General features: G+C 41.0%; 2 protein-coding genes across 7 annotated transcripts in view; one reads left to right on the top strand and one right to left on the bottom strand.

Moving 5' to 3' along the window:
* PIGF (phosphatidylinositol glycan anchor biosynthesis class F) overlaps positions 1-7,056 on the bottom strand; it is a 110,281-nt gene extending 103,225 nt beyond the window's left edge. Inside the window, exon 1 of one of the 2 annotated variants that reach the window (XM_069583397.1) lies at positions 6,901-7,056. The gene's annotated coding sequence lies outside the window, so the exon portion shown is untranslated. The remainder of the gene's footprint in view (positions 1-6,900) is intronic. The other variant, XM_069583396.2, reaches the window with a different exon arrangement.
* Positions 6,130-18,244, top strand: part of SOCS5 (suppressor of cytokine signaling 5) — a 70,568-nt gene continuing 58,453 nt past the window's right edge. Inside the window, exon 1 of one of the 5 annotated variants that reach the window (XM_069583391.1) lies at positions 6,130-6,543. The gene's annotated coding sequence lies outside the window, so the exon portion shown is untranslated. Of the gene's footprint in view, positions 6,880-7,048; positions 7,716-15,106; positions 16,174-18,244 lie in introns of those variants that run through there. The other 4 variants (XM_069583395.1, XM_069583390.1, XM_069583392.1 and 1 more) reach the window with 4 other exon arrangements.

Raw genomic sequence — 18,244 nt, 5'->3', positions numbered from 1 at the left:
CACTTTCTTGGAGAGGCTTTTTATGACCACTCCACTTATGTCAGTACCAACTCCCCATGCTCTTTCTGTAGAATCTTTAACTATATAGATTAAATATCATTCAGTGGCTCTAAAAAGTTTTTGTTGAATAAAAATAAAGACTTTCAAAATTAATCAGGGATAGACTATATAGTTTATTTCCTCAGAGATCTTTTGATGAAACTATTTAATTACAAAGGCAATAAACAATTATAAAGGGCTTCCCAGTTGTTGCTGGTGGTAAAGAATCTGCCTGTCAATGCAGGTGACATGGGTTCGATTCCTGGGTCAGGAAGATCCCCTGGAGTAGCAAATGGCCACTCATTCCAGTATTCTTACCTGGAAAATTCCATGGACTGAGGAACCTGGCAGGCTACAGCCCATGGGGTCTCAAAGAGGTGGACACGACAAAAAAAGAAAGTGTCATGATTTGCTTTTATATTGTACAAAGTAGGCTAAGAGAATAAATGAAGAGAATATGGTTCTATTAATGTAAGAAATAGTAACTTAGGTCATAAACCAATCTAGGCGACAGGCAGCTCAAGCACTATGTTAAGCAGAAGGACTATAAAGATGGCTAGATGTTAATTTTGCACTGAAGGAGCTCAAAAGCTAGCAGAAGATATTTTAAATATCTTAGTTGCTTAGTTGCTCAGTAGTATCCAACTCTTTGCTACCCCATGGACTGTAATCCACCAGGCTCCTCTGTCCATTGGGATTCTCCAGGCAAGAATACTAGAATGGGTGGCCATGCCCTCCTCCAGGGGATCTTCCCGACACAGGGACTGAACCCAGGTCTCCCACACTGCAGGCAGATTCTTTACTATCTGAGCCACCAGTGAAGCCCAGCAGAGATATAGCTTTGTCATTATAATCTCTAATATCTGTATAGTGCAAAATACATTCACATTTATAATTATACTTAGTTCATTTAATCACCAGAACAGTCTTATGAGGGAGTATTATTAAAAGTGTTATCTCAGTTTTATAGTTAAATAACCAAGGTTCAGAGAGGTTATGTGACTTGCCTTAGATGGCACAGCAAGCGGCGAATGAGATTTTTAAGTTAGACCCAGGTCTTCTGACTCAGCTCTCCTGTTCTTCTGTTGTTGTTCAGTGTTCAACTGCTAAGTCATGTCCAACTCTTTGTGGCCCCATGGACTGCAGCATGCCAGACTCCTCTGTCCTCCACTATCTCCCAGAGTTTGCTCAAATAAATTCATGCTCATTGAGTGGGTGATGCCATCCAACCATCTCACCCTCTGCTGCCCCCTTCTCCTTTTGCCTTCAATCTCTCCTAGCATCAGAGTCTTTTCCAATGAATCAACTCTTCACATAAGGTGGCCAAAATATTGGAGCTCAGCTTCAACATCAATCCTTCCAATGAATATTGAGGCTTGATTTCCTTTAGGATTGACTGGTTTGATCTCCCTGCAGTCCAAGAGACTCTCAAGAGTCTTCTCCAGCACTGCAATTCAAAAGCATTAATTCTTTGGCACTCAGCTTTCTTTATGGTCCAACTCTCACATCCGTATACAAATACAGGAAAAACCACAGCTTTGACTGCATGGACCTTTGTTGGCAAAGTGATGTCTCTGCTTTTTAATGTGTCTAGGTTTGTCATAGCTTTCCTTCGAAGGAGCAAGCATCTTTTAATTTCACGGCTGCAGTCACCGTCCACAGTGATCTCCTGTTCTACTTCATCACTGTGTCTGTTCAGTGTGATAAATATATGTGCAGCATGCTATGAGAGGTCAAGTGTAACAGACGGAATGACTATTTTTATCTGGAGAGGTCTGGGACGGCTTTATTGAGGAAAGCCATATAAATGGGGCTATGAAAGGTGGAGGAGTTTCTAGGTGGAGGAAAAGGCACATTTCAGACAGAGATCATATACAAAGCACAGAAAGATGAAAATGTATAGCATGCTTTATGTAGCAGGGAGCAGAGGAATCCAGGAGGGGAGGTTGGGGCCATACTGTGAAAGATTTTCAGTGCTACTTTGTATGCCGTTGGGCAATCTCTGAACGCAGACGTTTGAAACAGTCAGCTCTGGGTTTTCAAGAGAAATTAGAGTGGCAGATTGGGGGATGAATTGGATCATGAAGAAACTAGTTAGGAGGTTTTTTTTTTAAAGAGTGATCATGTGAGCAAGATGTATCTGAATGATGATATTAGAAATGGAAAGGACTGATTACAAAATGTTTGTGTGAAATAGAATCACTTTTTTGGGAGGTTGAAAAGAGGGAAGAGTGAAGATTATTTTTAAAATTTTCTTGCTTATATGACTAGGTGGATGACGGCTTCAGCAGAATTGAAGAATGCAGAAAAATGATTTAAAAAGGGAATTGGAGGAAATGGGGGTTTTCTTGTAGATAAGATAAAGCTTTTAGTCCTATTTGGTTTGAGGAGCCTACCAGCCTCCTCTGTCTATGGGATTCTCCAGGAAAGAATATTGGAGTGGGTTGCTATGCTCTCCTCTAGGGTATTTTCCCAATCCAGGGATCGAATCCACTCTTCCGGCTCCTGCATCGGCAGGTAGTTTCTTTTACCACTAGTGTCACCTTGAAGCCCAGATATGTCGAGTAGATGGCTATAAATATGGGTCTAGAATTTGAAAGCAAGGTTGAAGTTAGAGACTAGATTTTGGAGTAATCAAAATATAAGTTGTATTAAAATTTCTGCTGCGAATGGGGCACAAGGGAACTTTTGGGGGTGACGTAAATATTCTATTTCATGATTATGATAGTGATTACAAGGATATACATGTCTCGAAACAGATCAAATGGTGCACTTTAAATGGGTTCATTTTATATAATCTTGAATTCCTTAAAAAAAAAACTGCTAAAAATAAAAGTGAACTGCCTTGTATAACATACTGCTAAATTGTTTTTAAAAACTGTTAATTGTTTTATAAGAAGAGAATGAGAAACTATTCACACATCAGTTAAAAACAACTGATAAGAAGCAAGGAAAGCTGCCATGGTTTCATTGGTTCCAGAAGCCAGTGCCTGAGTTGCCAGTTTATGGGCCATTTGGGAGACCTCCATTCAAAGACTTATTCCCTCCCCAAACCACCCTCTTTCATCCTCAGCCCACCCTTATACCACCCAGATTGACTTCCCCATTTGGAAGAGCTGAGATAATAAAGGTACTTGAAGAATACAATATGACTCACTGCTGAACAAGAAATATTCCCATATTGATTGATTTCAGGCTTACGGCCAATTTGGCCTCCTTGTTTGGCACCATTCCCTCAGCACCACTTCTGAATTGTTCTTTCAATGTTCAGCTTAAAATCTACTTTGTTCAAAAAAACATGTTTAATTTGACAGGAGGAGGAGTTTGATACCTGTATTCACCACCCAGTGTGAACACATCTACCATGAATATACAGTCACCAAATTTGTACATTTATGTTGGAATCTCAGTTCTGTCACTAAGTCTTTGAGATCTTGAAGAAAATAAGGATTATAAGAGGCACCTTGCAGGGTGATGTGGATCAAGTCAGTTAGCATATGTGAAAATGCCAAGTATGGCATTGAGTAGGCGCTCAATAAGAGGCAGATGCCTTGTCAAGCCTGACTATACTCTCTGAATTATTGGGTCTGTATTAAAAGTTTCTTGAAAGTAAAAGCACTCTTTTCTGCACTCTGCACTCCCACCCTAACTAATACATCCTCCAGAGACATGGGTGAATGATGCTTAGAAATCTGGCAGGTCAAGGATAAAGTTGAAAAAGATTTACACAATAAATATGTAGATGAGAAGAGATCATTCTGGGGACACAGAAAAAATGGAACTCCATTTAGAGGAGGTGGCAAAGGTCTTTCTTTACATTTCCTCTTTTCATTCATTTAAAATTTTATCTTGCCAAGAAGAGGGGACAGGTTTCATCTTGATGAGCAGAGCTGCAGGACTATGTGCCAATACACCTGGTATTGATTCATGCCAGTTGGGAGAGGAGCTTGGCTTCTCCATGTTTTACTACTGTGGTTTTCTGGGCTGGGCAGCTGGGTGCCTAATAATGATAAAAACTATAATAGTACTTCATAATTACGCACTGCCCTTTGCCAGAACTTGGGTTTAATTACAGTGACTATGATGGAACTGGCAACATCTCACTCCCTGTTGGGGTGCAACACCCAAGGGCTTGGAAATAGAGTCAAGTGGCAACTGCAACCCTTCTCCTGCAGAGCCTCTCCTGGCAATTTACCCAGAGTGCTCTGGGTTTGAAGCTCCTCATTAGAAACAAAGAGTATTTTTAAATTGCCCACGTGTACTTGGCACTGTCAAGTAAAGTAGTGTTTATGATGCAACTCCTGCCCCACATGGAACATAGCATCATGGAATCCCAGGCCTGGAAGGAACCAACAGAGGTAATCTCATTCATTTATTACCCTGCCCCCTGCCAGGAAGCATCACAGCCTCTACATTCTAATAGACGAGCTTACTGATCTTCATTCTGTTGGGCTCAAGATGCTTTTGTGGCAGCCTGCTTCAGGGGTCAGATTTCACCAGTTCATGTCAATATGCATTTTGTGAGTACCTATTCTGAGTACACTGTGGAGGCCCAAAGATGTTTAAGGTGTGACTCCTGCCCTCAAAGTAGCTTATCTCCTAGCCAGGGGATTGGAATTGAGGCAGCCCTAACAAAAAGATAGAGGGAAGTCCTCACAGATGAAAGGAAGTAAAACCGCTCCAGATCAAACAATCAGGGTCATCTTTTCTTTGAGAATGAGAAGGAAGGATGAGAAGATATTAAGCAGGGTGGGGAGGCTGGGGGAACAGGATGGAGGGGGAGACTGAGGTGAAGAGCTGGGCAACAACTTTGGGAGGTTCTTGCATGTTTCTCTGTTTTTTGGTGGGAGATCTTTATAGTATATATCACCCCCTGAATTATTAATTTGCTACTTTACTCATATATGCTTTATTTCACCCTATTCAGGAACTTAGTCAATTTTGTTCACCACCATATCCTAAGCACCTCAAACAGTAGCTGGCACATTGTAAAATGCTTAGTAAATACTGGGCTAATGAATAAATGGCCCAGGTGAGGCAATGGCTGTTGAAATTGAGGGGAAAGCACAATTAGAAAAGATAACCAACAGGACAAAGCTCAGAGGGGTACAGAAGTGTTACAGCAAGGAGGCAGTATGGAGGATTGCTCCCAGGTTCTGGTTTGGTGAAGTGAATGAATGGTGATGTTATCAAAGAAGATAACAGACGGGGAGGAGCAGGTTTTGTGGACTTCTTAGGGTATTTCAGTTCATATTTGGATGTGTCAAGATTAGATTTAAGTGGAGATATCCAAAAGCACTAAGACAGGCAGATGGGAACCTCATTAAAGGTACACTCAGTCATCAGAATGGTTAGACTACCTTAGAGTGCAGCAGAATGACTCTGTACCTACTAAGGAGAGGACTAAGGATTAGATCCTGGGACTCTTCTAAAAAGCCAACACAACTGAATTAGGTTAACTGAAAAAAATGCAATCTGAGAGTTTATAGTCTTAGGGAAACTGGAGTGACGGGAGACCTTAGAAACTACTGCAAAAGAGATCACTTTATACAAGCGACCCTTGAACTCGATCATACGGATGTCACTGGCGGCCTTGAGAGGGACACTTTCAGTGGATTAGTAAGGAACATAATTTAGTCTGGAGTTGAAATACAGCTGAGAGCCAGACAGGGTCTCATTGTTTGTTTTGTTTGGAGGTGTTATAATACGACCATGGGTATGTCTAACACAAAAGTGGCCAGTAAGTTTGTGAATGACAAGGCTTCTATAAGTCCAGACGGCCTGTCCTGGTGGAGTCAGACTGCCTCAACTATGCTTTTATCCTATTAACCATTTCTAGGGTTGGGGAGCCCTTCCAGCCAAACTGCAAGCAAAAAGTGAGAGACAACCCTCCATCCGATCTGAGTCATGTTTGTGACAGCTGGCAATAGGGATGGCATTACTTGAATTAAACGAAGTGCCTAGGTTCCCGTGGATCTTGGAATTTAGTAATAGGCTCCTTGCTGGAGGGATCTAGGGAGACTCATTCACATTTTCCAACAAGGAACTCACGCCTCCATTCAACATTTTTCCTTTCCTTTTTCCTAACAGAGTTGAAACCAGGGACAAAGCGTTCCTCCTCCCACCACTTCAAGGTTGACCTTCCGCCCTCAAGCCCACCGCTGCCCCTTCTCGGACCACGTGACCCTGCTCAGACCCAGTGACTCGCCGCCGCCGACCCCTCCCCTTGGGTCCGCTTTACTCCGCCCCTCAAGCCCACGTGACCTCATATCTCCCATCTGACTGGCTCCTCCCTTTCCCCCGGGCCGGACCCGGCCGCCGTCGCTGCGGCCCGACTCCAAAATGGCAGCCGCGCACAGAGCGTACCCGAGCGGCCGGACCTCCCTGACTCCCGGGCCGCTTAACTCTAGCTCCCAGCCTCCCTCCTTCGGCCTTCACCTACACGCCTTCGGATTGGCCGCTAGGAATCCCGCCCCTCCAGAGCCCCGCCTGCTATTGGTCACGGTAGGCTGCCCTTCAGAGAGGCGTGCCGCCGCCTCCCCCCGCCCCGGGAGGTATTTTCCATTCCGGTGGGGGTTGGGGGGTGGGGGGAGGGGTAAAGGGTGAAGAGGGGGAGGCGGCCCGGGAAAGGGGTGGGGGCCTGGAGGGGGCATCCGGCGGAGCTGGGGTCCCCGGGCTCCGTCCGGAGGAAGCGAGACTGCGCTCGCTCGGGCTGTCCCTGAGAGCCGGACGGGACCGGCGGGCTGTCCGGCGGACTCGCTCTCGGTGACTGCGCCGTCCGGGCCCGTCCTGCCTGGCCGCAGGTGCCCCTGGATGAGGCCGCCCCGCGCGCCCCGACCGGTGAGTGTCCCCGCGGCCGACCTGGTTGGTGAGCGCTCCCGGGCCCCCGCGCCGCCGTTAGCTGCCGCCTCTCCGGCCCCAGGTGCTCGCTCCGGGCGCAGTCCGTCTCCAGCCGGCGCCTCCACATCCCGGGCGGAGGCAGCGCCAGCCCTCCGGCCGGGAAGAGGACGACGGGCGGGGGACGGCGGACCCGGGCCGCGAGCCGGGTGCAGACCGTGCGGCGCATAGTGGGAGCTTGCGCTTGGTAGGCTTTCGATGCATTTCGTTGAATTATTTTTCTGGTTGGAGGAATCTGGGGCGCCTAAGGGGAGAGGGATCGCTCCAGGATAGTCGGAGGGCGTTCATGATCAGGGTCGTGGCCAGTCTCGGGGGTCACCAGAGACTGTGGGGCATTTGCGCGCGCTGCATGGAAGAGGGCATCCGTCAAGATACTGGGTTCTGAGGCTCCAGTCCGGGGGTCCTCAAGGTCGACGAGAAGGTCCACCGGGAGATGAGAGGGAACTGGGAAACTTGGAGGGGGAAGTGGCTGGAGCACCTCCGGAGTTTAACCCGAGGTGGAAAGGGATGCTCAGGCGGGCGCTGGAAGACCCTCTGCAACTACTTGGGGCCCTAAGATTGTTTGGTACTGGGATTTGGGGATTCAAGTAGCTGAGGCGAAGTGACTTTCTGGAGAGGGCGTTGTATTTAAAGAAGGATGCTCAGAAACAGTTTAAGCGCTCATCTTGGCTTGGTTCTGAACTTTGAAAGGCTGAAGGATTGGAGTCGCGAGGTGATTTTTGACATTTTCTTTCGGCATTCCAACCAAAAGGTGGACCTTGGCAGCTGTCTTCTAAAATGTATGTATGCGTTCTATGGTGTTTTCCCGGTTATTATTTTTGCTGGAAATTCTCAAATTGCACCTTGAAATTCACAAACTGCACCTCTTGTAGCAGCTTCTCCATCTGCTGAAGATCCCTCCTTCAGGTCTCTCCATCCATTGCAGTAGTTTACTTCCTTCCAGTTTAATATTTAGACTGATGTGTACTATTATTACAGTTTGCTAATGACTTTTATACTATAAGATTAATAAGTAATTCATGGGCTTTCTTTCCCTTGTTTTAAATTGTTTCTTTACAAGGACATATAAAATTGTACCACAAATTTTATAGAAGTTTAAAATATTTTAACTTTGTTGAACTGGGAAGATGTTTGGTAGGCTAGCAGCAATACGAAAATTAGCTTGATTTTTCTAACAATTGGGAATTTTATTGTCTGAAGCTTAGTTTAATAATCTTGTATTTGCATAACACTCTTCAAAATGAGTTAAGAGCATCGAAAATTCATACCAGGGTTAGTCCACAGAATCCACCTCTGTGGCAGCCCACGGAGGTTCTTCATGTCGCTTAGAAGAGGAAGCTAAGAATTTCACAGCTAGATTTTTAATTTTTTCACAATCATATATCTTACTGATTCATCACAATTTATAAAATAAGAGCTTTTTTTTTAAGGAAGTATTTAAGTATAAGAGAAAATTTTGTAGATCATATTTTCACTTTGATGTAAAATGTAATTCATCCGTTAGAGAAAACATTTCTGCAAAAGGTTGTTAGTTATATTCACTTGGCACCTTCTTAGTTATTGAATAAATAACAGAAAATTAAATTTTTTTCTCCCTATTGTCCTTGAATTTTACTATTTGTCCTTAGGGAGAATGTACTGGCACACAAAACAGTAGCCTAAAATATTGAAACCTAACACCTTTTAATGTTATAATAGCTCCTACATTATTCACCTTCAGACTCATTTATGGCAAACCAGTGGTCAAAAAGGCTTTCTCCTCTTAGCTTTGTTTAGAATGGGCTATTCTCCCATTGTAAAAATAAGGAAAAATAATGCATAATGCCTGCAAAGTAATGGTAATAACTAAACAGAGTGAGAATAGGAAGCTTGGAAAAAAGATTTATGTGTATGAGTCACATTTCTTTTAGAGCTGGAAGAGTAGAATTTGGATATGATTATTTTGCACATCAGGAGACTGAGACCCAGACCAGTGGAAGGGTCTAAAATGCTAGCTAGTGATGAGCCACGATTGGTGGGCAGGTCTCTGGACTCTAGTGCAGGGTTTTTCTACTTTATCATGTTCACACTGTTAATTTCTAAAGCATTCTGGTGCCCACTATAAGTGGTTTTAGGATTATGGGTGGTGATGTTCCCTTCGAAGGATGGGGAAACTTGGGTTGACTACTATGATACATGAAATGATATACAATAAAATGAGCTTTTATTGGAAATTTTAAAACAGTATGCAGCATTGTAAGTGCAGGTGCTGATGTTTCCCTCTCATTGTCATCTAGATTGAAATATTAGGTGAACTTCTTAGGGTAGGCTAGTGTTGTATAATTTTTATGCTAAAACTTAATTGCTTAAAAATTTTTCAGTTCAGTAGACTCAGATATTTTAAAAATAAATTATACAAAAATTATTATTTTAAGTAAGTGGGGGGGTTTTGTTAAAATGGATTTTAGTACCTTTAAAAAGAACAGTAGTAGAATTGCATAATTATAAAAACATGATTTTGATCATAGTTGTAGTAAAGACTAGATTTGTATAATAACATCATGATCCCTGGCAAATTATATTAACCATTATGTACCTAAGTTTCCTCACATGTAAAGTGAGGTTAGTAAATATACCCCCTCATGGGGTATTGGTGAGGATTAAAAGTACAGAGTAAGGGTACAACAAATACTACATATCATTTGTAATGTTCATTAGGTATATACGAGCACTTGTGTCCAACTGTTTACTTGCTATTAATGAAGTCACTTTGTGGCTACACAAATTTCCTAGATAAATGCATGATCAAATAACAGTCTGCTTTAAGGGACACTTACAGCAAATGATGCCCTCCTTTATTTATTTATTTATTTATTTTTAGTCATTAGTCTGCTCACCTTGGAACTTGAGTTAGATATATCTATCAAGTTATAGTGAGTGTGGCTGTTCTGGATGTCACTGGGAGACCATTGTAGAAGTTTCATTATTCTAGAATTAAAATGTTAACAATTGATTTGCAGATATTCTGTTGAAAATACAGTGAGTTCTGCAGGCCTCCTTGTTAATCGTAGATGAGGAAACCAGGTCTCTGTAAGGTCTTTACTATTTGCAAAACCCCCTTCTCCCAATGGAACCATGAGAAAACCATTGAACATTGTTTTCTATTAAGTGAATATTTTGATGACTTCATTCATTGAACGCTTAGGTTTTAGTGATAAAATTTGTTTAGCTCCAATTTTATAGCATTTAATTATTTTTGATTTGCTGTAGCCCAGATCTCACTAGTCTCAAGAACATGTGGTTTAGCAAATGTGTTTTATGGTGACAGTGGTGGATTTTTTTCTCCTGGACATTTTGGAGTTCGTCCTCATCAGGTTCTTCAGTTGATGTTATAGCAGCTTGTCTTCTGTTTGTTGTTTAGTCGCTAAGTCGTGTCTGACTCGTTGAGACCCTGTGGACGGTAGTCTGCCAGGCTCCTCCGTCCATGGGATTTCCCAGGCAAGAATACTTGGGTGGGTTGCCATTTCCTTTTCCAAGGGATCTTCCCCACCCAGGGGTCGAACCCGTGTCTCCTGCATTGGGAGTGTGTTCTTTACCGCTGAGCCGCCAGGGAGCAGTCACACAGGAGCTTACTCCGGTGTGGAGGAGGTATTAAGGTAACACCTTTTTTATTTTTACATTAATTTTAATTATTTTTTAAGTTATATCACATATTTTAAAACTGCCCTTATTTTTAGAATTTCATTGAATTGAGCCTATTTTACACGTTTGAGATTAAAATAAGAAATAAATCGTAGCTCAGATTCTATTTTTATTATGCCAATACTTGATTTTGACTGTTTTGTTTTAGATCTCAGGTAGGCATTCTTTTGGTGATATTTCAGATGATAAACACACGGGTCATCCCTTTACTCTGAAGTAACGCTGACCAGCAGGGCGAAGAGTTACATGGAGTCACCAAAAGTTTCCAGAGTCTTTTTTTTTTTCCTTTCATTGGTACAGAATTTTACTGTTTGAGAGTGACCAACCCCTAGTCCTCTTTTGATAAATTGTTATAATAAAGATTATGAAATTACTACAATTTGTTGGTCATTTTTGGCCTTATGACATAATTTTAGGAATTTTGGAGAACTTAGACATACAGATCATTTCTTCACATCTAATCTAATTATGTGAAAAAAATATTTAGTTAAATATGGTTTCAAAAGATATGGTAAATACCATGCTTTAATAAAAAAACAACAAACCATTACTCAGTTTTTCATTAAGTTGATTTTCTCCATATATTTAAAAATAATTATGGTGTTCTGAATTGCCAGTTAGTCATATTGAAAATTCATGGGTATATGGACTGAGTAGATGCAGACCATGCAAACTACTTTTCTTAGCCTCAGGGTAGATGTTAGAGAGTGACAGGGAAAATGTAAATCATTTGCCTTGCTCAACTTAATGAATTTTTCATCTGAGTTATCCAGCTATCCTACTTTTAAAGGGGGAAAGGGCTTTTGTATCTGGTTAGAGCAGAAGTAATCTTGAAGGGTAATTGGCTGAGTTGGACTGTTGGTGTTGGGCATGTTTGCATCTGAGTAGTGAAAGTTACCTGTCTTTACTCTCCACCTGGTCTTCCCTGGAGGCTCAGTGGTAAAGAATCCGCCTGCAGTGCAGGAAACGTGGGTTTGATTTCTGGGTCAGGAAGGTCCCCTGGAGAAGGAAATGGCAACCCACTCCAGTATTACTGCCTGAAAAATCCCATGGACAGAGGAGCCTGGTGGTCTGCAGTCCATGGGGTCGCAAAGAGTTGAACATGACTTAGCAGCTAGACAGCAACTCTCCATGCAGGTGACAGATTCTGAGGAATGCCCTGAGGGAAACCGTAGTGACAGGATTGCTAAATAGATATAGGGAGAATATATGTCTGCAAGTTCACTAGTAGTATATAAGCATTTTACTTACATGCTGGTTCACGTCAAAATTAAATTTGCCTTCCCTTTGGTGAGATGTCATTCAGTTACTGTATCTTTATCAAAGCTAATAAGAAGCAGTGATGAAAATAATTTTGAAATAGTTATTTTTGAAGTGAGTTTATCTGCTCTGGGATTGTCTTCAAATAATAACTTCCTTATTTTATTGGAAAACTAGAGAGCTTCCCTTGTGGCTCAGATGGTAAAGAATCTTCCTGCAATGCAGGAGGCTGGGGAGGTAGAGTTTGATCTCTGGGTCAGGAAGATCCCCTGGAGAAGGGAATGGCTGCCCATTCTAGTATAGAATTAGCCTGGAGAATTCCGTGGACAGAGGAGCCTGGTGGAACTACAGTCCACGGAGTCACAAAGAGCTCGCCATGACTGAGCGACTAAGCATGCATGCTTGCATACAGGAATAATATCCAGTCTTTCTATTCTGAGCCAGAGTCTTCAGTTAGAGGTGGCGATCAAGTATTCATATGTGGTATTTCAAGCAATTGAAAAGAATAGAAGCTTATTTAAATTATACATATAAATACATAGGCTTAAAATGGAACATGAAAGATAAAATGATGGAATGAAAATGATTTGGGAACTGAACTTCAGGCCTGCATATGCGGCAGGTAGTCAGAGGAAGAAAGTTAAGAATTAGAGGTTGGATAGAGCATGTTGAAGAAAACTGGGCTTTGGTAGGAGTTTAGCCCTAGCATTGATCCTAGGTTCTATGTATTAGGTGTGTCTTTGTATCAGGAAAACTGCTGAAGGATAAACTTAGTAAACATTAAATATAACCTGTTGGGAGAAGTCCAAGTACTGTAAGAGTTAAAATATGCCTGTAGTCAAAGGGGAGCAAATTTATCTAATTATTTATTTAGTCTTTGACCTTGGTTATTAACATGAGAAGTAGGCCATCCTTATTACTCTTCAGATGATTGGTGCTGGGACTAATTTTATTTAACATTTTTATAAATGGTTTAAAGACATACTGGCATTGAAAGTTGCCAGATTTGCAGCTGACTCCGTGTGTCGTTCCAAGCAGTTAAAAGCCAAGCCAACAAGAAGAAGCTACCGGAACATCCTTCGATGAGTTTTTGTGTGGCAGAGAACAAGATAATGCATTTAGGAGAAGATAGTCCAAATTATATTTATAGCCTGAGCTGTGACCCAGGAAGGGGATCCAGAAGTCATGGCGATAACTTCCTTGAAGGCGTTTATTGTAGTTACTCCTTGGCCACAAAGTCCAAGGAGGAACATGTTAAGTGTTGTGGGGCCAGGTTCTGAAAACAAGAATGTTGTTGTATATGAAAATAATTACACAAGGGGTTACCATTTTTACTGTTATGTTCCAGGCCAAGAGATTTGCCATCGTACTTTGATTTAATTCTGTTTTAACTGTTTAGAAATGTAGGTAGCATTCAGTTTTACCAAAGAGGAAATTTGATTCAGAGAAGTTAAGTAACTTTCCCAAGTTGGCCAGTATGTGGTAGAATTGGGACTGAGGTCCTGGTTTTTTTTTAATTGTTGACCCTAAACATTTCTTGATATATTAGGGGGCAGCTCTTCAAACTTGTCGTCATTTAGGGTTTATGGAATGCGGTTTACTCCTTTCCTGTGGCAGCTTTGGATGTCATTTCCAGAAGAGAAGGTGTCCAGATATTTTGAGAGGACTTAAAGAGGTTCCTTAAATTATTGATTTTTAAGAAAAAGTAGGGATGTTTTGGGTTTCCTAAGCAGCTCAGTAGTAAAGAATCCACCTGCCAAGCAGGAGACAGGGGTTCAGTCCCTGGGTCGGAAATATCCCCTGGAGAAGGAAATGGCAACCCAACTCCAGTGTTCTTGCCTGGGAAATCCCATGGACAGAGGAGCCTGGCGAGCTACATTCCGTGAAGTCGCAAAGAGTTGGGCATAACTTAGCAACTAAACAGCAACAATAAAAATGTTTTAGTGTACTGTATAGTCTTACTCTTAGTGCTGGCTGCCCATAAAATGTTTCTCCTGTTGACTTTATAACATGCTGGATTATTAATGGGCATTGCTAAAGGAAACATTAACAAAAAACAGTTTTGGGGTGGAAGAGACAGCAGAGTAGGAGTCCAGAGACCGGGGTTCTCCCAGTGGTCTGAAAGAGGGGTGTGAAAACAGATAACATTGAAACAGGCATTAATTTTCTTGCTGTGAAAGTAGGAGAAGGCTTGAACTGTTTTAAGAGATGAGAAGGTGAAGAGAGAAATTGTAGTTTCTTTAAATGTGAGTTAAAATGTAAGAAAATATTTTATATTTCACTCATAAGGATGACATCTATCGTGTATAAACTGTTACACATATTTTGTATTTATTGATTTTGGCACCCTCAAAAAATGAGGTTCTAAGAACCAAGTAAATGAGTAAGTAAATGTGAAAGTACTTTGTAAATTTTTAAGTGTTCTATCAGTAAGAGTGATAGAGGAATACTCATTCTCTTGAGAAGGATGGACAAAGAGGATGCTGTGAAAACTTTAGGAAGAGAAAAGTACAAAAGAAACAGCAGAAGTGGTGAAGGAAGATGTTCAAGATGAAAGAAAGGGAGTCAGTGAATGTGAAGAGGATTGAGCTGTAGTTCTCTTTGTGCCAGTTGATCAAAAGAAGAGTAATACACCTGTAACTGAGGACTTTTTAACCGTAACTTAAGATAAGGAAGTAGCTCAGCAGGTAGTCTACACTGGCCATGTTAATAAGGCTATGAAAATAGGCTAATTGAGAGTTGACTGTTGTCTGTTTCTCCACTTCTATATAGGTTTAGCTAACGGCTTTAAATTGTTTATGGGTGCTCATAAACATAAAATAAGCTGGATTGAGTTATTGTTTATTCTAGATTCTTAAAAATAAAAGGCATAGTGTGTTTAAGGAAAAGGGTGAAGTTTGATTTGTCAGAATGAGTGCAGAAGAAAATTAGGGAATCAGACTAGAAGCAAGGTAGAATGGGAACAAAATGCAATATTACAAGTTAGGGTTTTTATTTTCTTTTATAGATGAGGAAGTGGTAAAAAAATAGTTTGGTCTTTTAAAAACAGTTATAGGTGTAATAAAGAGAGCAGCCTAGAGGAGCAGGTAATGGAGACATTTATTCACCAGTGATGTTGCCCTGGTGGCTCAGTGGTAAAGAATCCACCTGCAGTGCAGGATCAAACCTGATCCTGGGTTGGGAAGATCCCCTGAAGAGGGAAATGTCAACCCACTCCTGAGCCTGGCAGGCTGTTCAGTCTGTGGAGTCACAAGAGTCAGACACGACGTAGCCACTGAACAACCAACAATACATGCAGTAGAATGCGTGAATGAGGTGTTTTCTCAGGCCTCTGGTAGGCAAATCACAGTCAAAGATGCCACGGAAGGCTCTATAATTGTCATTCAAGAATGAGATTATGGTGGTCTGAATTTGTAGTAGGGGTAGAAACAAGGGCACTGATTTCAGTGATACAAAGGAGTTTTAACTCCTCCAGACTTGGTTTGTGTTTGGAGTTTAAGGAAGTTGAAGATGAGTCTAAGGTTCCTGACTTGGCGGTGGAATAACATGTGCAAGTGAGAGAAGGAAGACACTGAGTTTGCTTTCAGGTAAGTAGTTATGCTTTTTAGACAGGTAATAAGTGATCAGTTGGAAATAATGGGTCTAGCTCAGGAGCATGGTCAGGTTTATAGATATGATTTGAAAGGTATAACGTTTGTAGTTGAAAGTTTTGAAATTAGACAAGTAATGACCATAATTCCTAAATAATAATGCATGCAGAACAAAAAGTAACTGCCAGTGTTAACACTAAGCTCAAGAATGTAGACATTTTAAAATATTTGTTTGAAATTTTGCCCACCTCTAGTCAAACTCCCACCACGTAGCCTTACAAAGAATACATAGAAATATTTACTGCTGGCAAGCCAGAAATATTTTAGTGTCCTTGAAATAGTGTACCACATCCTGTCTGGCCATACAGCATAACAGGGAATTTGTAGACAAATGCACTTCCTTATTCCTCACTGTAGTCTCTTTTTGGAATCCTGTTTGCTTCCTTGAGCTGGCGGGGTTGTCTGAACAGATACTAAAGCCCGAAGGCTTTTTTTACCTTTAAAGTCTCGCCCAGAGCAGCTCTAATTAACCATCTCTTTTCTCTTTCCTACTTTTCCAGCCCTATGGAGCTCAAGGCTCTGGCAACAGAATGGCACTCTTAAGAGGGAAAAGCAAAAACAGCACAAGAGAAAGAGCCTTGAAGAGAGCTATAATCTTTTCAGTTCTCCCCCAGGGTTCTACTCTCTAATCCAGGGGATGGAGTTGGTGAGTCATTAAGAAGAGATGTCCAAATTCAGTAAAATAAATACATCTATTAGGAGCTAGGTCTTCAAGTGCTGAGGGAATTTGGAAAGAATCTGAGGTGGTTTAGTACTTGGTGGAAAAGATGAGTTTTTGGTTCAGTTTTAAAGGAGGTAGCAAGACAAGGCTGTGCAGTGAAAAGTAAGAATAACACTATTAAAGAGCTAGGGAAAACAGTGTGCACCAAGAAGGTAGGACTTCAAGAAAAGCAAAGGAGCTGGTGAACAGGATCCTTTATCTAAAATGCACAGTTTGGGATGTGGTTCATGAGAAATTAGTGTTAAATGACTGAAAACTAAAATTTGGAGTTAGTACTCCTTAAAGTACGTAAGTCGGAGAAGGCAGTGGCACCCCGTTCCAGTACTCTTGCCTGGAAAATCGCATGGATGGAGGAGCCTGGTGGGCTGCAGCCCATGGGGTCGTGAAGAGTTGGACACAACTGAGCGACTTCACTTTCACTTTTCACTTTCCTGCATTGGAGAAGGAAATGGCAACCCACTCCAGTGTTCTTGCGTGGAGAATCCCAGGGACGGGGGAGCCTGGTGGGCTACCGTCTATGGGGTCGAACAGAGTTGGACACGACTGAAGTGACTTAGCAGCAGCAGCAGCAGACTTTATGTACTTTACATAAGTAGAAAGTTGAATGTGAACAGACGGGTATCATAACATGATTTAAATAGCAATTAAGCAATTACGGAAGATGACAGCTGTTATATATAGGTTATGATGTAATTATAATGTATGTGGCAGTGATTAATTTATATACCATCCAGATTCCTTATATTTTCTTATTGTTTTTGTATTATGTACTTCTTTACCAGTAGTTCTCAAGCTTTCCTGCACATAAAAATTATATAAAGCTCTTGTTTGAAATATAGATTCATTCTGATACATGTAATAGTGTTTAATTCCTTTCAGTTAGCTGACTAGTGTTTCACTGTATAGATACACTGAGGCTTATTATTATGGAAGAAAGCGTTGTTGCAGTTTTCAACTGTTACGAGGAAAGCTGCTTTGAACATCCCCATACCGGCTTCTGTGACACATGTATTCTGTACTTTTGGGTGAATACCTAGAAGTGGAATTGCTAGGTGTATGGGATAGGTGTGTTTAACATGAGAAACTAACAGAACGATTTCCAAGGTGGGTTTCCCAATTTACACTCCTGCCTCTTCCTTTTTTAAGGGAAGAGTTTGGGTACGATTGATGTTCTTCCTCAAGTGTATGATAGACCTCACCAGTGAAGCCATCTGGACCTGGGAGTTTTCTTTGTAGAAAGGTTCTTAATTAAGGATTTGATTTTTTAAAAGATATGTCTAAGACTCTTAAGATGTTCAATTTCTTTTGGCGTTCTGTTTTGGTAATTTGTGTCTTTTGAGGAATTTGCTTCACCTAACTTGTCGAATTTATCAGCTTGAAAAATAAATTACACATTTCATGAAACCGTGTTTTCTTTTAATGTGAGATATGTACTGGTGTTCCCTCTTTCATTCCTGGCTATTGGATTTATTTTCTTTTCCCTCCTGATTGCTCTAGCTAGGGTCATCAGTCCTTTCCAATAATCAACTTTTGGTTTTGTTGATTTGCTCTGTAATTTATCTGTTTTCTGTTTCATGATTTAAGATTTTTTTATCTTTTACTAATTCCTTACTTCCTCTATACTTTGGTTTTAATTTGCTCGACATTTTCTAGCTTTTAAAGTGAAAACTTAAATCATTGATTTTTAATTTTTTGAAAAATGATCAATATTTAAAGCCATAAATTTTCATTACCATTACATTCAAAATAGTTCCTAATTCCTCTTATAATTTTTCTTTGACCCATGGGTTGTTTCAAAGAGTTCTGTCAAATAATTTCCCAATATTTGGAATTTTTCAGCTATTTTGTTACTGTGTTTTCATTTAATGCCATTGTGATTATAGAACAGACCTAATAATTCGAGGCAACTTAGGCTTTTTTATAATTTTGTGGCCCAACAGATGGTATATCTTGGTGAATGTTCAATGTGTATTTGAGAAGAATATATATTCTCCTA

Source organism: Ovis canadensis, chromosome 3, assembly GCF_042477335.2.
Source record: "Ovis canadensis isolate MfBH-ARS-UI-01 breed Bighorn chromosome 3, ARS-UI_OviCan_v2, whole genome shotgun sequence".
NCBI lineage: Eukaryota > Metazoa > Chordata > Mammalia > Artiodactyla > Bovidae > Ovis > Ovis canadensis.
Note: the sequence above shows the minus strand (reverse complement) of the source record. Positions and strands in the feature narration are given on the sequence as shown.